At 38.4% G+C, this 17897-nt stretch overlaps 1 protein-coding gene across 11 annotated transcripts in view; it reads right to left on the bottom strand.

Moving 5' to 3' along the window:
• The window catches only part of LOC106871426 (uncharacterized), a 375948-nt gene that overhangs the window by 298148 nt on the left and 59903 nt on the right, over positions 1-17897 (bottom strand). Inside the window, exon 2 of one of the 11 annotated variants that reach the window (XM_089354709.1) lies at positions 11531-11620. The exons of the other annotated variants lie outside the window; for them this stretch is intronic. The gene's annotated coding sequence lies outside the window, so the exon portion shown is untranslated. The remainder of the gene's footprint in view (positions 1-11530; positions 11621-17897) is intronic. 11 annotated transcript variants of the gene reach the window in all.

The raw sequence follows: 17897 nt of genomic DNA, 5'->3' as shown, positions 1-17897 counted from the left end.
AGAAAGAAAACAGATGTTTGTTCTAAGAGAATAAAACTGAAGAGATATTCTATTCCATCACTGCAGCCACCACCACCACTGCCACCACCACCATCTTCCATTTTTGTCCATCCTACTGCATCATCCTTCTGTGGAAAAGACAAAGGAAGAATCAAGCGAACCCATTATTTTGGAAATAGACAAAGGAAAGTCCATAATGTGACAAGAGTTAGCAGAAGAAGAAGAGGAGGAGGAGGAGGAGATATGGGGGAAGTGATGGTGGTGGTGTTTATGATTGAGCTGATTGCACTGGAGAAAATGGTGGAAGTCTTATGAATGAAATAAGTCAATAAACATTGTTATTATTATCATTATTATTATTATCATTATTATTTTTTTTGCTATATGGAATATAATTATAAACAGTGTTGAAGAATAGGAGTGAATTTGTGATGAGTTGAGTCAGGGAGTCAATCTCAAGCCCTCTCGCTTATTCCAATAATGCCTTTGGGAAACACATAAAAAAAATATAAAATCGTTACAGCCCATATTTAAACTTTGCCCACTCCTGGCGAGCTAACAAAGGCGCTGCTATGCGGTCACTTGACTTGCCATAATAGCAGCTAAATCTCCTTCAAATTTTTAATCTGTTACCTTGGAAATGAATTAAGTCCTAAATATAATATGCCAGAGAAACGGTGAGCTGCTTATGAGGTGAATGCCAGCCAAATAATATTCGGCTCAGAGAAATGCATAAGCAATTTTATTCAGAAGAAGGTCTCTGCATGAAATGGAGAGGCAGTCTTGCTAGCCATTGTTACTGTCTGGTAAGAAGCTTGCTTCCCAACCACATGGTTCCGGGTTCAGTCTCAGTGCGTGGCACCTTGGGAAAGTGTCTTCTACAATAGCCTCAGACCAACTAAAGCAATGTGGGTAAATATGGTAGATGGAAACTTGAAAGAAGCCCATCATATATATGTGTGTCTGTGTTTGTCCCCTACCATTGCTTGATAACTAGTGCTGGTGTATTTGTGTCCCTGTAACATAGCGGTTTGGCAAAAGAGCATGATAGAATAAGTACTAGGCTTACAAAGAATAAGTCCTGGGGTTCATTTGTTCGACTAAAGGTGGTACTCCAGCATGGCCACAGTCAAATGACTAAAAGAAGTAACAGAATAAAAGAATAAAATATGTTATTTCAGGACGACCTATGGACAATGTATATACATTAACCCTTTCATTACTATATTTCTGTTGAGATGCTCTGTGTTTTTTTCAATTAATTTTAAATATAACAAAGAATTTAGTAAAATAATTTAGTTATCATTAAGCTAGTGTTAGGAACATAAATTGTGACTAAGGTTTGGTGGAAGATTTTAATTCAGAACTTTTGAAAACAAGACATTTGTACTACAGAGCCAGAAGCGGTTTCTACCAGGTTCGCTGCTATTTCTCATCTCCACGCACTTTATAAATGGAAAAAAATGGTAGATTCATTGACACGATGTCTCCTGGGGCTAAATTACAGCAACATTAGTCCTAAACCAGGACTACCATGTTATGTTGGCAAACAATCTTTTCTGCAAGGATAGATGTATTTGTTTAATTGATCTTACAAGGACAAAAGACGTGATTGATAAAGACAATATTTGAACTCAAACACAACTGCATGTGACTTAACCACAATTCTGTCCGATTGATTGATTCCCCACCAATCCAAAACTGGGAAGCTTAAAATCTCAAATGGTAAAAATCTACCGAGTTCATACTAAGCATTCCAAGGCTGTATAATATGCTGCAATAAGCAGAAAAGGCACTGAAGAAAATGGCAAATATTTCATTTGTTTGCAGATTCTTTCATCTTACAACTGTCACATCACAAAAGATTATTTCTATGAATTCACTTGTACCATATTTCTGTCAATAAAATCGGTTAAGTTCTTCCAGATTTTCTTCTGTTTGGCTATTTTTGCAGAGTCAATAAATGACCAAGTTAATTTGGATGTTTGTAGTCTAGGTGCAGGTTTGGCTGCATGGCTAAGAAACTCGCTTCACAACCACATGATTTTAGGTTCAGTCCCATTGTGTGGCACCTTGGGCCAAATATCTCCTATTATAGCTTTGGGCCGACCAATGCCTCATGAGTGAACTTGGCAGATGGAAACTGTGTGGAAGTATATAACGTACACACACACATTATATGTTTGTATCTTTGCATTTGTTACCCAACCTCCAACCATTTGATAATTGGTGTTGGTTATAACTTAGTGGTTCAGCAAAAAGGAATCAATAAAATAGGTACTTATTTTGTAAGTACTGGGGTTGAACTGTTCAACTAAACCAGTGATTCTCAACTAGGATCCATATAAGATTTGGTTATTAAAATTTATGTGCAGGAGTGGCTTTGTGATAAGAAGCTTCCTGTTCAGCCACATGGTTCTGGTTTCAGTCCCACTGTGTGGCACCTTAGGCAAGTGTCTTCTACTATAGCCTCAGGCCAAACAAAGCCTTGTGAGTGGATTTGGTAGACAGAAACTGAAAGAATCCCATTGTATAATACAGGGTATCAAGAGATACCACCACGCTGAAAAAATAGCAGTCAAATCCTGACTCTAAAACCACAATAAATTATTACCTTTGATGGTTTTTATTCCCATGCTGACCACTTGATAAGATCAATATTTTAAATATCGATCTGATCCTTATTTATGTTGAAAGCCACTGACCAGATTTGTGGGTGGTGTAAGGTCCCCTCCCAACCCAGAGTAACGTGGTGGTGGAACAAGGAGGTAGACAGGGCTATTAGACAAAAGAAACAAGCTTGGAAGGACTGGAAGAACGGTGGTAGCAGGGAATTGTACCAATGTGCCAGAAGGGAGGCTAGGCGACAGGTTTATTTAGCCAGAGGGGAAGCAGATAAGGAAAGATTTGCCAATGTTCTGCGCCGTGAGGACCAAAGACTCGAGGTATTTCGTGTTGCAAGACAGTGTAGGAGAGAGAATAGTGATGTTGTAGAAGAGAAATGTGTTCGCATGGATGATGGTACGCTTGCATTAAATGAGGATGCAAAGAAAGAGGTCTGGAGATGCCACTACGATAGATTGCTTAATAAAGAGAATGAATGGGAGAAAGAGAGCCTGCCTTATGTCGACCCAATAGAGGGACCAGCTATCCGAGTTGATAGTACCAGGGTAGATAAAGCAATTAAGAGTATGAAGACTGGGAAAGCCCCCGGCCCATCAGGAATCACTGCAGAGATGCTCAAAATATCTGGCAGTGTTGGCTATAGCCTAGTCACCCGTATTACGAACCAGGTGATACACGAAGGAGTCATACCCTATGACTGGTGTAGCAGCATCATAGTCAACTGCTACAAAGGTAAAGGGGACGCTTTAGATACAAATAATTACAGAGGCATCAAGCTGTTAGATCAGGTTATGAAAGTTACAGAGAGGGTCATAGCCCAACTAATTAGGGAGCGAATCAATTTAGATGAGATGCAGTTTGGGTTCGTGCCAGGTAAAAGCACTACTGATGCCTTATTTCTAGTGAGACAGTTGCAAGAGAAATACCTAGCTAAGGATAAACCTCTGTACCTGGCTTTCGTTGACATGGAGAAAGCCTTTGACAGGGTCCCCCGATCCCTTATCTGGTGGTCAATGAGGAAACTTGGGATAGAAGAATGGTTAGTGAGAGCTGTGCGAGCCATGTACAGAGATGCTGCCAGTAAGGTGAGGGTTGGAAATGAGTACAGCAATGAATTCCAGGTAGAGGTAGGGGTCCACCAAGGTTCCGTCCTCAGCCCCCTATTATTTACCATAGTCCTCCAGGCAATCACAGAGGAGTTCAAGACAGGTTGCCCCTGGGAGCTCCTCTATGCTGATGACCTTGCCCTAATTGCGGAGTCACTATCAGAACTAGAGGAGAAGTTTCAGGTGTGGAAGCAAGGTCTAGAATTGAAGGGCCTTAGAGTCAACCTAGCTAAAACCAAAATCCTAATAAGTAGGAAGGTAGATAAAACACAAACCCCTTCAGGTAGATGGCCCTGCTCAGTATGTAGAAAAGGAGTAGGTAGTAACTCTATAAGATGTACCCGGTGCAAGCTATGGACACATAAGAGGTGCAGCAACATCAAAGGCAGGTTAACTATCAAGTTAGTTTTTGTTTGTGGCAGATGTTCAGGTGCAATAAAGACTGCAAACAAACAGGAAACAACTTCTATCTCATTCCAGGGTGAAAAACTAGAGGTAGTCGATAGCTTCCGCTATCTGGGCGACCAAGTTAGTAGTGGGGGTGGGTGCGCTGAAAGTGTAGCTGCTAGAATAAGAATAGCCTGAGCAAAGTTTAGAGAGCTCTTACCCCTGCTGGCGACAAAGGGACTCTCACTCAGAGTAAAAGGCAGACTGTATGACGCATGCGTACGAACAACCATGCTACATGGCAGTGAAACATGGGCTGTAACTGCTGAGGACATACGTAAGCTCGCAAGGAATGAAGCCAGTATGCTCCGTTGGATGTGTAATGTCAATGTGAATACCCGTCAGAGTGTAAGTATCTTGAGAGAAAAGCTGAACATTAGAAGCATCAGTTGTGGCGTGCAAGAGAGACGATTGCGCTGGTATGGACATGTGGTGAGAATGGAGGAGGATAGCTGCGTGAAAAAGTGCCACACCCTAACAGTTGAGGGAACCCGTGGAAGAGGTAGGCCCAGGAAGACCTGGGCTGAGGTGGTGAGGCAAGACCTTCGTACATTGGGCCTCACCGAGGCGATGACTACGGACCGAGACCTTTGGAAATGGGCTGTGCGTGAGAAGACCCGGCAAGCCAAGTAAGATCGTTGCCAGTGCCCCTGGACTGGTTCTTGTGCGGGTGGCACATGAGATGCACCATTTTGAGCGTGGCCGTTGCCAGTACCGCCTGACTGGCTCCTGTAGGATTTTCGAGCGAGATCGTTGCCAGTGCCCCTGGACTGGCTTGTGCGGGTGGCACATAAAAGACACCATTTCGAGCGTGGCCGTTTTCGTGCGGGTGACACGTAAAAGCACCCACTACACTCTCTGAGTGGTTGGCGTTAGGAAGGGCATCCAGCTGTAGAAACTCTGCCAAATCAGACTGGAGCCTGGTGTTGCCATCCGGTTTCACCAGTCCTCAGTCAAATCGTCCAACCCATGCTAGCATGGAAAGCGGACGTTAAACGATGATGATGATGATGATATATATATATAAAGTCATGCTTCTTTAAGTTTCCGTCTACTAAATCCACCCACAAGGCTTTGGTTGGCCTGAGGCTATGGTAGAAGACACTTGCCCAAGGTTATCATGCAGTGGGACTGAAACCAGAACCATGTGGTCGAGCAGGAAGCTTCTTACCACACAGCCACACCTCTACCTATAAAAGAGTGGGAGGGACACGGTCACACACGCATATATATATATATATATATATATATATATATATATATATATACACACGACAGCCGCTTTCAGTTTACATCTACCAAATCCACTCAAGGTTTTGGTCAGCCTAAGGCTCAAGGTGTCACACAGTAGAACTGAACCCAGAACCATGTGGTCGAGAAACAAGCTTCTTACCACACAGCCACGCCCGAGCAGTTTTTGCTTCTGTCATCTTTTTCTCTTTTTGTGTTGTTAAAGACATAATGTATCTAGGACTATATCATTGAATGTGTTCTTACTTTTTAAGTAGGTTGTGATCTGAAAGAGATTCGGATACTTATCTCTCGTAGGCCAAGCAAATACATTTTGGCTCCATTGTTTGGCTTGAAGCATTCATCATGCTGATGTTGCTGGTGATGATGATGATGATGGTACCGAGGTTTCTCCAGTTTATTCTGTACAAACATACATACATACATAGATACACACACACACACACATTGAGAAACAAAGCCATATGAACAAACAAACACATTCATGCAAACTGAAGCACACAAGCAAAGCATATAGACACACACATACACACACACACACACACAGACACACACACAGATACACACATGCAAATGCAATTATATTCATAGATCAACACACACAATCAAAATGTTAGCATGAGAATTGGAGACAGAGAAAGAGAGTAAAGATAAAGTGAGAAGGAAAGAAGGGAAAAGTTGATAAACACAGAGAGAGAGAGAGAGAGAGAGAGAGAAAGAGAGAGAGAAAGAGCGAGAGAAAGGGAGAAAGCAAGACTGTTGCGAAGAATATATCAATTTGATTTGAAACCTGTCTAACTGAAGTCAAGCTAGCAAAACAAATCATGTTGGAGAAGAAGTGTAAAATAAATTACTAGAAAATTTTAAAAATTTAAACCTTATTTTCCTTCTAAACTCAATATATCACGCACAATCGCAAATGATGTCGATGGCAGCGCGAACTCGGGGGGGGGGGGGGGATATGGTCGGGTGATAACAATGATAGACTGGCTTAGATTAAGTTTAAAAAGAGTTCATAACATAACAGTGATGATGATGATGATGGTGGTGATAGTGACGATGATAGTGATGATGGTGATGATGATGATGACGGTTTTCATGATAGTGGCAATAATAATGATGATGATGATAATGATAATGATGATAGAGCAGAACATGAGAAAGATGATAATGATAACAAAAGGAGATGATGATGATTACCATGATGATTATTACAGGAGGTGATGATGATTGTTTTAATGATGACAGAGGTAACAATAATAATAACACTAATGATAGATATGATGACAATGATAATAATAATAGGTATAATGACGATGATGATGATGATGATGAAGATATCAGTAATAACAATAATGTAATGATAGAGATAATGATAACATAGACGACGATGATTATAGAGTTGAGGATGGTAATAGCAAGAAGAGGATGACGATGATGATGATGAGTACGATGATGATGATGAGTACGATGATGATGACTACGAGGATGATGATGATGATGATGATGACACAAAGGAAATAGGAAAACATCAGTAAACAGGTCACAGATGAACAAGTAACAACAATTTGTGGAGCCAGCAGTGAAATAGGAGCACAGCCATGAATGCCTTTTGTGTTTGACTGTATTTCAGGAACAGAGAAAATAAACACTTCTGAAAGCTTAGCATATTTCTGTGAAATATTATAATCCAGAGTAGATGCGTGTGTTGTTGTGTTATGTGTGTGTGTGTGTGTGTGTGTGTGTGTGTGTGTGTGTATGCACGTGTATAAGATACATACAGAGATGAAGACACACATGCACAAGTGTATACATACAAAACACAAATGTAGACATTATTATGTGCACGTATGAATACATATGCATCTCTTTCTCTCTCCACATTATATATATATATATATATATATATATATATATATACATACACACACACATATATATATATATATATACACACACACACACACACACACACACACACACATATATATATATACACACACACACATACATATGTATACACACACACACACATACACATATATATACACATACACATTTATTTTATGAGAGAGTGAGATACACATATGCACTCACACGTGCGTGCTTTGCAAATATTCCACAACGCCTGAGGAAGCTTCTTTTTCAATATTTTCTATTTTTACTTTTTATTTCTCTTATATATATATATGTATATATATATATATATATATACATATATATATATTTGGTTTTTTCTTTGCCACATTTTCATATGAATTGTTTGAGAGTAAATATTTCCACAGCTGGATGTCCTTCTTATTACTAACCACTCAACCATGAAGGGGCGTGGCACCAAGTTCCAGTTCCCTTGACACAAGCAAGAGTAATAATGCACACTTGCCCGCAGGCACAACCCAGACACAAATGAATATCCTGTAGGACAATCTGAGCTTATAAACATGCTGTCTCTGGTCCAGCACCTTAACCTCACAGCCCACTTGGCCTCACAAAGTGTAACACTAATAATCATAAGGAGAATTTCTCATACTGGCTGAGACCCAAGGCTGTAAATTTTAGAGGGCTGAGATGCAATCAACAAAACCATCCCAAAAAACATTCCTGATACTCCAGAATGATAAAAAAACAAAGCTTAATAATAATAATAATCTTTTCTACGATAGGTACAAGGCCTGAATTTTCATGAGAGGGGACTAGTTGATTACATCAATCCCAGTGTTTTACTGGTATTTAGTTTATCGATCATGAAAGGATCAAAGGCAAAATCGACCATAGCTGAATTTGAACGTGAAGATAGATAAATAATGATAATAATAATCCTTTCTACTATAGGCACAAGGCCTGGATTTTGTGGGGAGGGGGACAGTCGATCACATCGACCCCAGTACCCAACTGGTACTTAATTTATCAACTCTGAAAAGATGAAAGGCCAAGCTGACCTTGGCGGAATTTGAACTCAGGATGTAGCGACAGGTAATATACCGCTAAGCATTGCATCCAGCGTGTTAATGATTCTGCCAGCTCGCCGCCTTAATTAATAATAATAATAATAATAATCCTTCCTACTAAAGGCACAAGGCCTGAAATTTTGGGGGAGGGAATTAGTCGATTACATCGACCCCAGTGTTTCACTGGTACTTATTTCATTGACATCCCCCCCAAAAGGATGAAAGGCAATGTCGACCTTGATGGAATTTGAACTCAGAATGTAAAAGACAGACGAAATGTCACTATGCATTTTCCCTGGTGTGCCAATGATTCAGCCAGCTTGCTGTCATTAATAGTAAAAAGAGCACTCAGAGTGCAAACCCCTGCCAAGGCAACACCAACGTCCTCTCAACGATTAGCTAAGGATGATTTTTAAATGAGAATATCTGAAATAAACTCAACTGCTTTCATAAATGAGAATACTAAAAATGAACCTGACTGCTCTCAAAAATTAAGTAAAAAAGCAGGAAAAATAATCCAGAATCCTTGTCCTGTACCAGATTGATCCCAAAATTTATTCAGTTCATGCCAGTCAAGAGGCCAAACATCCCTGAAAGTTTCATCCAAACCCATGCAGTGGTTCTTGAGATATCTTTTCCATAGACAAACAAACAAACGTGACTGAAAACAATACCTCTGCCTTAGCAAAGGCAGAGGTAATAATAATAATAATAATTCTGAGATGCATCAAATCAGATGTTCTTAGTGTACAACCGATACTCATTTTAGCATCTTTCAGTGGATGAAATATCATCAACTCTGGACAGGTTTCAATGCAGAAGTATGCAGCCATTACACAAGAGGATAAGAGCAAGCGTGCACAGTTCAGAAAAGCAGTGGAGGGCCATGTTATTTTAAGAGGAAAATGCTGTCGGCAGCAACAGCAGCAGACTTTCAAATAAAGTAAATAAACAATTTAAATATTTCTATTTTTAACCATGAATCATGAATAGGAAATGGTGGGGGGTGGGGGGGTACGGATGAGAATTTTCATCTCTGAGTTTTGATTCTGCATTCATTATGTAAAAAGATTTCAGGCCTGTCTTTAGTTTCTTTTTAGAAATAAAATATTTATTTCCAAGTTTATCAGCTGCATGTTATGCTAGTCTGCCCCTGCCAACCATTAAAATCGCAATGCTCTGAATAATAATAATAACAATAATAATAATAATTTTTCACATAGGCATAAAGTCATAAATTTGAAGGGGAAGAATACAATCAATCATACATGTTTTATTGACCTCCAGACATGTGGAAAAAGAAAGTCAATACTGGCAGGGTTTGAATTTATATTACTATAATTATTATTAATAATAATAATAATAATAATAATATTGGTTTTCAATTTTGCCACAAGGGCAGCAATTTTGGGAGAAAGGATAAGTCTATTTCATAACCCGCCAATGTTTTACTGGTACTTAATTTATCGACCCTCAAAAAATGAAAGGCAAAGTCAACCTTGGCGGAATTTGAACTCAGAACACAGTGCTAACGATTCTGCCAGCTTGTCACCTTATAATGATAATAATAATAATCCTTTCTACTGCAGATACAAGGCCTGGAATTTTGGGGGAAAGGGGACGAGTCGATTACATCAACTCCTGTACTCAACTGGTACTTAATCTATCAACCCCGAAAGGATGAAAGACAAAGTCAACCTTGGCAGAATTTGAAATCAGAACATAGGGATGGACGAAATGCTGGAGGGTTGGCAACAGGAAGAGCACCCAGCCAAAGAAAATCTGCTAAACAAAAGAAAAAAAAAACTGCCTAGCCCATGGAAATATGGAGAAGTGGACATCAACTAATGATGATGGTTATATAAGCTGAATGCCCCAAATATTTTTCAAAATTGTTCCTAGCCAGATGAATAAATCCAGCCAGAATTGAACAACAAAAGCAACAACATTTACCGTAGAGGAGCCAGGCCAAAACAGGCCGTCATTATTAGGTAGATTCTCGTTACAGCTGATGAATGTTACCTATGTGATTGAATTTCTGAAACAATTTATCATTGTGTCAGGATGTCCAAAAATCAGCTCTTACAAAGAGAAAAAAAAAACAAAAAAACTTTGAGTCACACCCAAAATAATAATAAGAAAATTACTAAAATATTCTTACAGGGTCACTCAGCTTCAACTTCCATAGACAATATTTGGCGAGAGGTTAATGAGAAAATGAGGCAGCAAAGATCTCAAGAAACTCCAGCATGGAGGTGGACCACCAGCCAAGCAGAGTGAATCTAGCAGGATAAAAAAACAAAAAAAAAAAACAATAGTGTTTTAAGACAGTTGAAAGCTGAAGGATTACACTGACTTGGATAGAAGTAAGACATTCCAACCAGAAAAAATGTATCCCTTATTTTCATTGTAATCGATACAACTGAAACAGTACATGATCTCTTCTGTAAAATCAGCCAGTTTACACATAAGTACAGACAAAGGCAAGTAACCAGAAAACAGTAATATTAGGTTAACTGTTTATCATGGCTTGAGGCTATGTATGGTAGAAAACACTAACCTGAGGCATATGGCATAGTGGTTAAGAGCGCGGGCTACTAACCCCAAGATTCCGAGTTCAATTCCAAGCAGTGACCTGACTAATAATAATAATAATAACAACAACATCGAAAATGTCATGTCTCAAGTTACTGCTATCTAGCACCTTCAGATGATCTCTACTCAACCGCTACACAGCAGCTACTCAACTGTCAGTCCACCGTCAGTCCACCGTCAGTCCACTCCTACCACGGTCAGACTACCTCTATTTATGTCTTGGTCGATCCTACTTCTTCGCTTGGGCATCGACACCACAGAAAAATACCTTAGGAATGAGAACCCAGGTTCAAAATTTCCTCAAGACACCTGATGAAGGCTGGGAGGGTATATCAGCTGAAACGTTGTGTTAACAACAAACTAGATGAGGACAAATATCCGTCAAATGTAAATAATTCCTCATCTCTTGGTTGTGATGCATGTATCTGGTGTACCCTTATCAGACGAGTAGTTATGATGGGTATACTGGGCTTTGTATATTTTACCCCTGTGTTACTTTGATGGCATGCACTGCCTTCTCACACAATAATAATAATAATAATAATAATAATAGGAGACCTGAGAATTGAGATCGGCAAGATGTGGCAGCTACGAGAGTCGAACACAAAGGTTATCCCAATTGTTGTCATAGGAGCGTTACCTTTCAATCTGAAAAAAACATTTGAAAACCTTAGAAATACCCTACAATCTAGATGTATTGCAAAAATCAGCATTACTTGGAACTGCACGCATATTGCGTAAAGTACTGTCTGTCTGAAGTACTTGTTGTGACTTGACAAACAGTACAAACAGTACAAACCCCTGGGAGACACAAATATCTTCAATCAACAGCCTACAGATATTGTATACTGTGTGACATCTAGAGTAATAATAATAATAATAATAGTAATACCATCACCCCCATCTATGGTAATAGATAATGAGGTTCAACTCTCATTCCAACAACATTACCTTTACTAAAACCAGTTTCTTGCCTCTAATTATCAAGGTTATAGTTGTTGCTGCTGCTGCTGTTGTTGTTGCTGTTCAAATACAGCAAGGTAGTTTTAATTTGAATTTGGTATCAGACTGATTATAACTTAAGCAAACAGAAAAAAAGGTGGTGGCTACAAAAACGCACCTGAACGGCTTAATAAGTTAGTATTAAGTTGCTGACCGAGTATCTCATAACCACTCAGTAAAATAAAAATTAACAATCTTAAAGACCTTGACCATAAAAGGAATGGTATGGCATCAAATCTAGAGATTTTCTCATTTCATTTTCTCTTGTTTTTTTTTTTTCCTTCTGTTTAGCCCAAGGTAAGTCCTCGTCAGGCAAACCTGTGATTAACTTTTTAGCACCCGCACTACTCCCACCAAATGTAATTCTTATTTATTCTCATTGTTTTTGATTAGTCACTCATTATTTTGTACCTTCGAGATTTCAATGGTGCGTTTGCATATTTTTAGAATGACATTGTAGGGTAGGTGTGAGAAGCTGGATCTGGTCAGTTTTAACATTAAAAAAAATGGTAGAATATTTGGGCCAGATGTGGCCAGATTAAATGCTAAAGGGTTAAAGAGGCTTTTTGTATTGCGCTTACAATGACTGTACCTTATCAAGCTTGTCGTTCTTTTCAAAGATCATAGGATGTGATTTCAGGTAAATTTAGTTGTCCGAGGGACATTTAGCTGCAATTTGAACAGAGTGACCGAGTCTCATTTAAGGGAAATTTAGCTGCTATTCTAGCAGGGTGACCGAGTCTGATTTAAACATATTTAGCTGCTATTTTAGCAGGGTGAAATTCCTCCTGGTAAAGAGAAATTTAGCTGTTATTTCAGGAGGGTGACCAAATGCAATCTGAGGGAAATTTAGCTGCTGTTTTGAGAAGGTAACTGAACATGTATAGACTTCTTCAAGGTAAAATAAAAATGCGATATAACCAGAGGGTAGCAACCCAAGTCTTTTGGGTGTAAAATAGCTTTATAGAAGAAAAACAGCCTTGGGTTATTATTGCAATAAATATTGTTTGATGGAAGAGGGCAATAAGTAAGTGCTTCCAATTAATATTGATGTGTGGTGTGTCATTTAGAAATCTAATGTAAGAATTGGAGTGGTTCCAATATTTTGGTGCCTTCAAGAGGATGGTGTTTTTATCACCCCTACTCCCACATCAATTGTTCCTCTTTTTGAGTTGTTCTTAAGTTCCTGGTTAGCCATTATCAAGAAGACCTAAAATCAAAAACACTCAAGCCATGAATACACCCCTCCCTGATTCATTTTGCTTTTCTTTTTAGCCAGGAGGGAATGGTAATGTCCATAACTCTTTACAGGGCTTCCAAGACTGGTGGGACGGAGGGACAGAGGACATTATCTTCAAACTGGAGAATGTCTGCAACAGAGTGGACCTCTCCACTAAAGGTGGACAAGGTTTCTAAATCAGACATAGCAGGATTTGAACTCAGAATTTAAAAAAAACAAAAACTAGACAAAGTTATTGATAGTGTGTGTGTGTGTGTGTGTGTGTGTGTGTGTGTGTGTGTGTGTGTGTACATAAAAAAAAACATGCTGGTTGAATCAATACACGATTAAAAGATCGTAAGGAAGGGAGGAAGGAAGGAAATAGGTGTGCAGATAGTCTCTAACAGATGTTTCAGGAACAGATGCAAAGATGGTGCATGTTGTGCAAAACAAACAGAAGCCATCAGCAAGCTATTCCATCAACAGAAGGAGAATGCACACACACACACACACACACACACACACGTATACACACAAAGACAAAAAGGAATGGCATTCAGCCATTGGAAAAATCTACCTCAACTAATTCCATCCGAACCATGCCAACATAGAAAGTGGATGTCAAATGATAATGATAAACACACACACACACGTGTATATGTATATATATATATATATATATATATATATATATATATATATACACACACACACGCACATATATATAAAGGTAGATTAAATATAGAAATATTCTATTGACAATACAATAATTTATTTACATTACAATATTACATTAAATATAGTAATATGTAAAACGGTAAGATCCAAGGATCAAGGTGTAGGAAATAGTAAGCTTTGAACAATCTGTAGAAGGTTGTAAATCTTTCCCATATCAAAATTCAATGAGCAGTAAAAACTCATTTTATAGTTCACGGTTAGCAACTGGGGTTGTCGTGTATAAGAAGAAAAATCTCAATTTAGGGAATGATGTAAAATCCAGGCTACAAGTTTCCTAGCGAGCAAAATCTCTGAAGTAATAATTACTCAAACGAGGGGTACTTTGCTAGCTACTGATCAGGCAATCTGTATATATATATATATAAATCAAAAGTAAAAAACACAACAAACAGAAATCGTCAAGACATAACCAGAAGGAAAAGGGCGATAGCACAACAATGGTAAACAGGACAAAACAAGATACACAGATCATTTGCAGCCAATTGCTTCTTCAATCAGAGTCTGGATATTTGTGCGTAAGAGGGTGCTGAAAAGTTACTGGCTTTAAGGGCCCAACCTTCCGAGTTCTTTAACAGGGTGGCTTAGAAAAACTGAAGGACCGCCTGCAGAAAATGTGTGAAATCTGAGAGGGGAATATGTTGACTAAAATCACAATTAACTGATCCTCCTGTATTTTCTTTTACCCAAAGCCAGGAACTTTTCAGCACACCCTCATATGTATGCGCGCACACACACACACACACACACACACACACGTGTATTCAAAAGAAGTTTTAATTAAAACTAACTTTAATGCAAGTTTTATTCATTTGTTTCGTACTTAATAACCCATTCTCAAGTCCCATGTGTCACTTTGCAAAATGAAAAACATGCAGAGGCTCATCCACTGACCCAAGCCCCCCCCCCCCCTTATGCAGTTCTATACAGTGTCCAGAAATTAGTTGTGGTACCATTATTGAGAGGACATTGTGGTGTTGGTGCTGGTGTGTTGGCGGTAGGAATGATGTTGCTGGTAGCAGTGGATGGAAGCTGTGAAGAAAATAGCAATCTTGGTGTATTTAATTACAGCTAACACAAACTAAGCATAGACTGCATTCAAATGGAATTTTGGAGGACAATAACAAAAATATTGCCAATGTTTGGAAGTTATTTTAATTAATAAGTGCAGCAAGCCAGTGAGATAAACAAGAGCACATGTACAAGTCTGCTCTTGCACACTTATATGCATACATATATACATATATAAACACACTGGAGGATATATCTTAGAGATGTTACAGGTACAAACTGCAAAATATTTGGACAAATTTTCATGTCTAGCTTTCATATTTTTGTAGGGACATATAAACATAGACATGTTATGTCTTTATTGATGTAAACTTAGCATAAGCATAAATAAACACATAGATTCCAGGCAGACACATATATACACTGACACATACACACATATACATACATGATCACATACATAGTCAAATGCATGTGCACACACTATCTTGCATCTAACTTTATAAATGTATATACACATACATATACATATCTATGCATATACATACATACACATGACTCCTGCGCCAGTGGCACATAAAAAGCCCCATTCAAGCATGGCCGATGCCAGTACTGCCAGACTGGCTCTCGTGCCGGTGGCACGTAAAAAGCACCCACTACACTCTCGGAGTGGTTGGTGTTAGGAAGGGCATCCAGCTGTAGAAACTCTGCCAGATCAGATTGGAGCCTGGTGCAGCCTTCTAGCTTGCCAGCCCTCAGTTAATCCATCCAACCCATGCCAGCATGGAAAGCGGACGTTAAACGATGATGATGATGACATAAAAATCCTGCCAAAACAGTCACAGAAGTCTGGTGCAGGCATCAGCCTGGTCGGCTCTTGTGAAACCATCCCACCTATACTAGCATGGAAGGTGGCCGTATGATGATGATGATGATGATGATGATGATGACAGTGCTCACCTGGTACTTATTTTATCGACCCCAAAAGGATGAAAGGTAAAGTCAACCTAATTGGAATGAATTTTAACAACAACATCTTATATGGACCCCCCCCCCCACAAGGGTCATCTGGACCCTGGTTGAAAACCACTGATCTAGAGCCCTTTATTGAGTATTGAAATGTGCTTGTGAGACCGTTATCCAAGACATGATAATGGGTGGTAGCCGCTCAGTTGAAGGAGCCAGCGACATAAGTCTATGAGGTGAAGAGCTGATGCTAGTACAAGTCTTTTTGTGATGCGGTAATATTGACTTACCAATCAAATGCTTCTGAGAGTTGAAGTGCTAAACTAGAAGCCGGACATAAGAATTACCTAGGATACGGAGAGAAAAATGAGTTTTAAACTAGTGGGGAAAAGGACAATTGTTTAAGCACTAAATCTGTTTCACCTCAGAAAACTGGCAAAACACCAAACATACAGGGAAACATTTATTATTCTTGGCTTCGTTCCATACCAATAAAAGATTTGTTTTTGTCTTATTCCTATTTCGAAAATTTGGAGTTATTTGTTGGGAGTGGGGGGAGGTTTCTTATAATTCTTTTCTTTTTTAATTTTGCAGACAAATTTATTTAGCGTTCTGAATACAGAAGACAAAAAAAAAAACAAACAAATAATAAATAAATAAATAAATAAATAAAATAAGAACAAAAATAAAATATACATAAAAACAATAAGAAAATCAAGAACTAGATAACATCTGGAAATGAAACATGAAAAATATTAAATAAAGCATAAAAAAAAATAATGATGATAATAATAATAATAATAATAATAATAATAATAATAATAATAAAAAGGTTATTATATACATCACCGATGGTGGCGTGTGCACGTCATCATCCTGATTTTAAATTTTATAGTTATTAAAAATGCTGGAGGAGGACTGGAGTGGATTATGCTAAATTTGAAACCTCGAAGAGAACCTATCATGATAGAGCAATATTCCCCCACCACCTCAACTACTGCACAAAGAAAAGATGGGTGTCAAAAAATTTTCACACACACATACACACACACACACACACACACACACACATAATAATAATAATAATAATAATAATAATGAGAAGAAGAAAGAGGAAAAGAGAAAAGTGAAGGAGGAGAAAAGAAGGAGAAGATGGATGGACAGACAAATTCATTTTCTCTTTGCCACTTCTTCAACACATACAGTTTTCGATTTTTGCATGGAATATACTGGGACAGAAGAGATGATAATATAAACACTCAAGTTGAGAAAATAAAACCAAGAGCAATAAAATGGAATAAAATATAAAACGGGCAAAAATTAAAAGGAATAAAACAAAACAAAAAAGAAATTAACAATATCCATTTTGTCGTGTTAAACAACAGACTAAATATTACTTGTATTCATCAACAACATCTCGTTTACAAGCGAGGAAAAGCTCCTCAACTTGGCAGTAATTTCTTATGATTTGCTAGGCCTTGCCTATGGGGGATTGTTTCCAATCATGAGATGGAAAAATATGCATCCTTTTTATTATTCCCATATAATTTATTAAATAATTGTCTCCAGCCATATTGACATAAAACAAACGAGAAAGAAGAGAGAGAAAGACAAAAAAGGGGGGGGGGGGCAGTGTATTCCAGTCTCTAATTTTCAAAAGTCAAAACGAAAAGAGAAAAATTAAACAAAGAATACTTTTTTTTTAAACTTCTGGGAGTCGTTTCTCTTGAGAGTCACATCATCACACACACACACACACACTGAGCAATATATATATATATATATATATATATATATATATATATGGTGGTTGTCTACTCCTTATGCAGAGTGATCACCTCCTGTACCTACACCTTAGAACCATCATGGCATCTGATGTTCATTTTTAAACCAGACAATGTTCTGAAAAGACTCCCACATAGATTGCACCTCCAATTTAGACCACCAAGAGCTGCTGATAAGTTCTACTTTTTGTGGATCTTAAAATGTCTT

This window comes from Octopus bimaculoides, chromosome 7 (assembly GCF_046866305.1).
Source record: "Octopus bimaculoides isolate indiv1 chromosome 7, ASM4686630v1, whole genome shotgun sequence".
NCBI lineage: Eukaryota > Metazoa > Mollusca > Cephalopoda > Octopoda > Octopodidae > Octopus > Octopus bimaculoides.
This window is presented reverse-complemented; position numbering and strand designations above follow the sequence as displayed.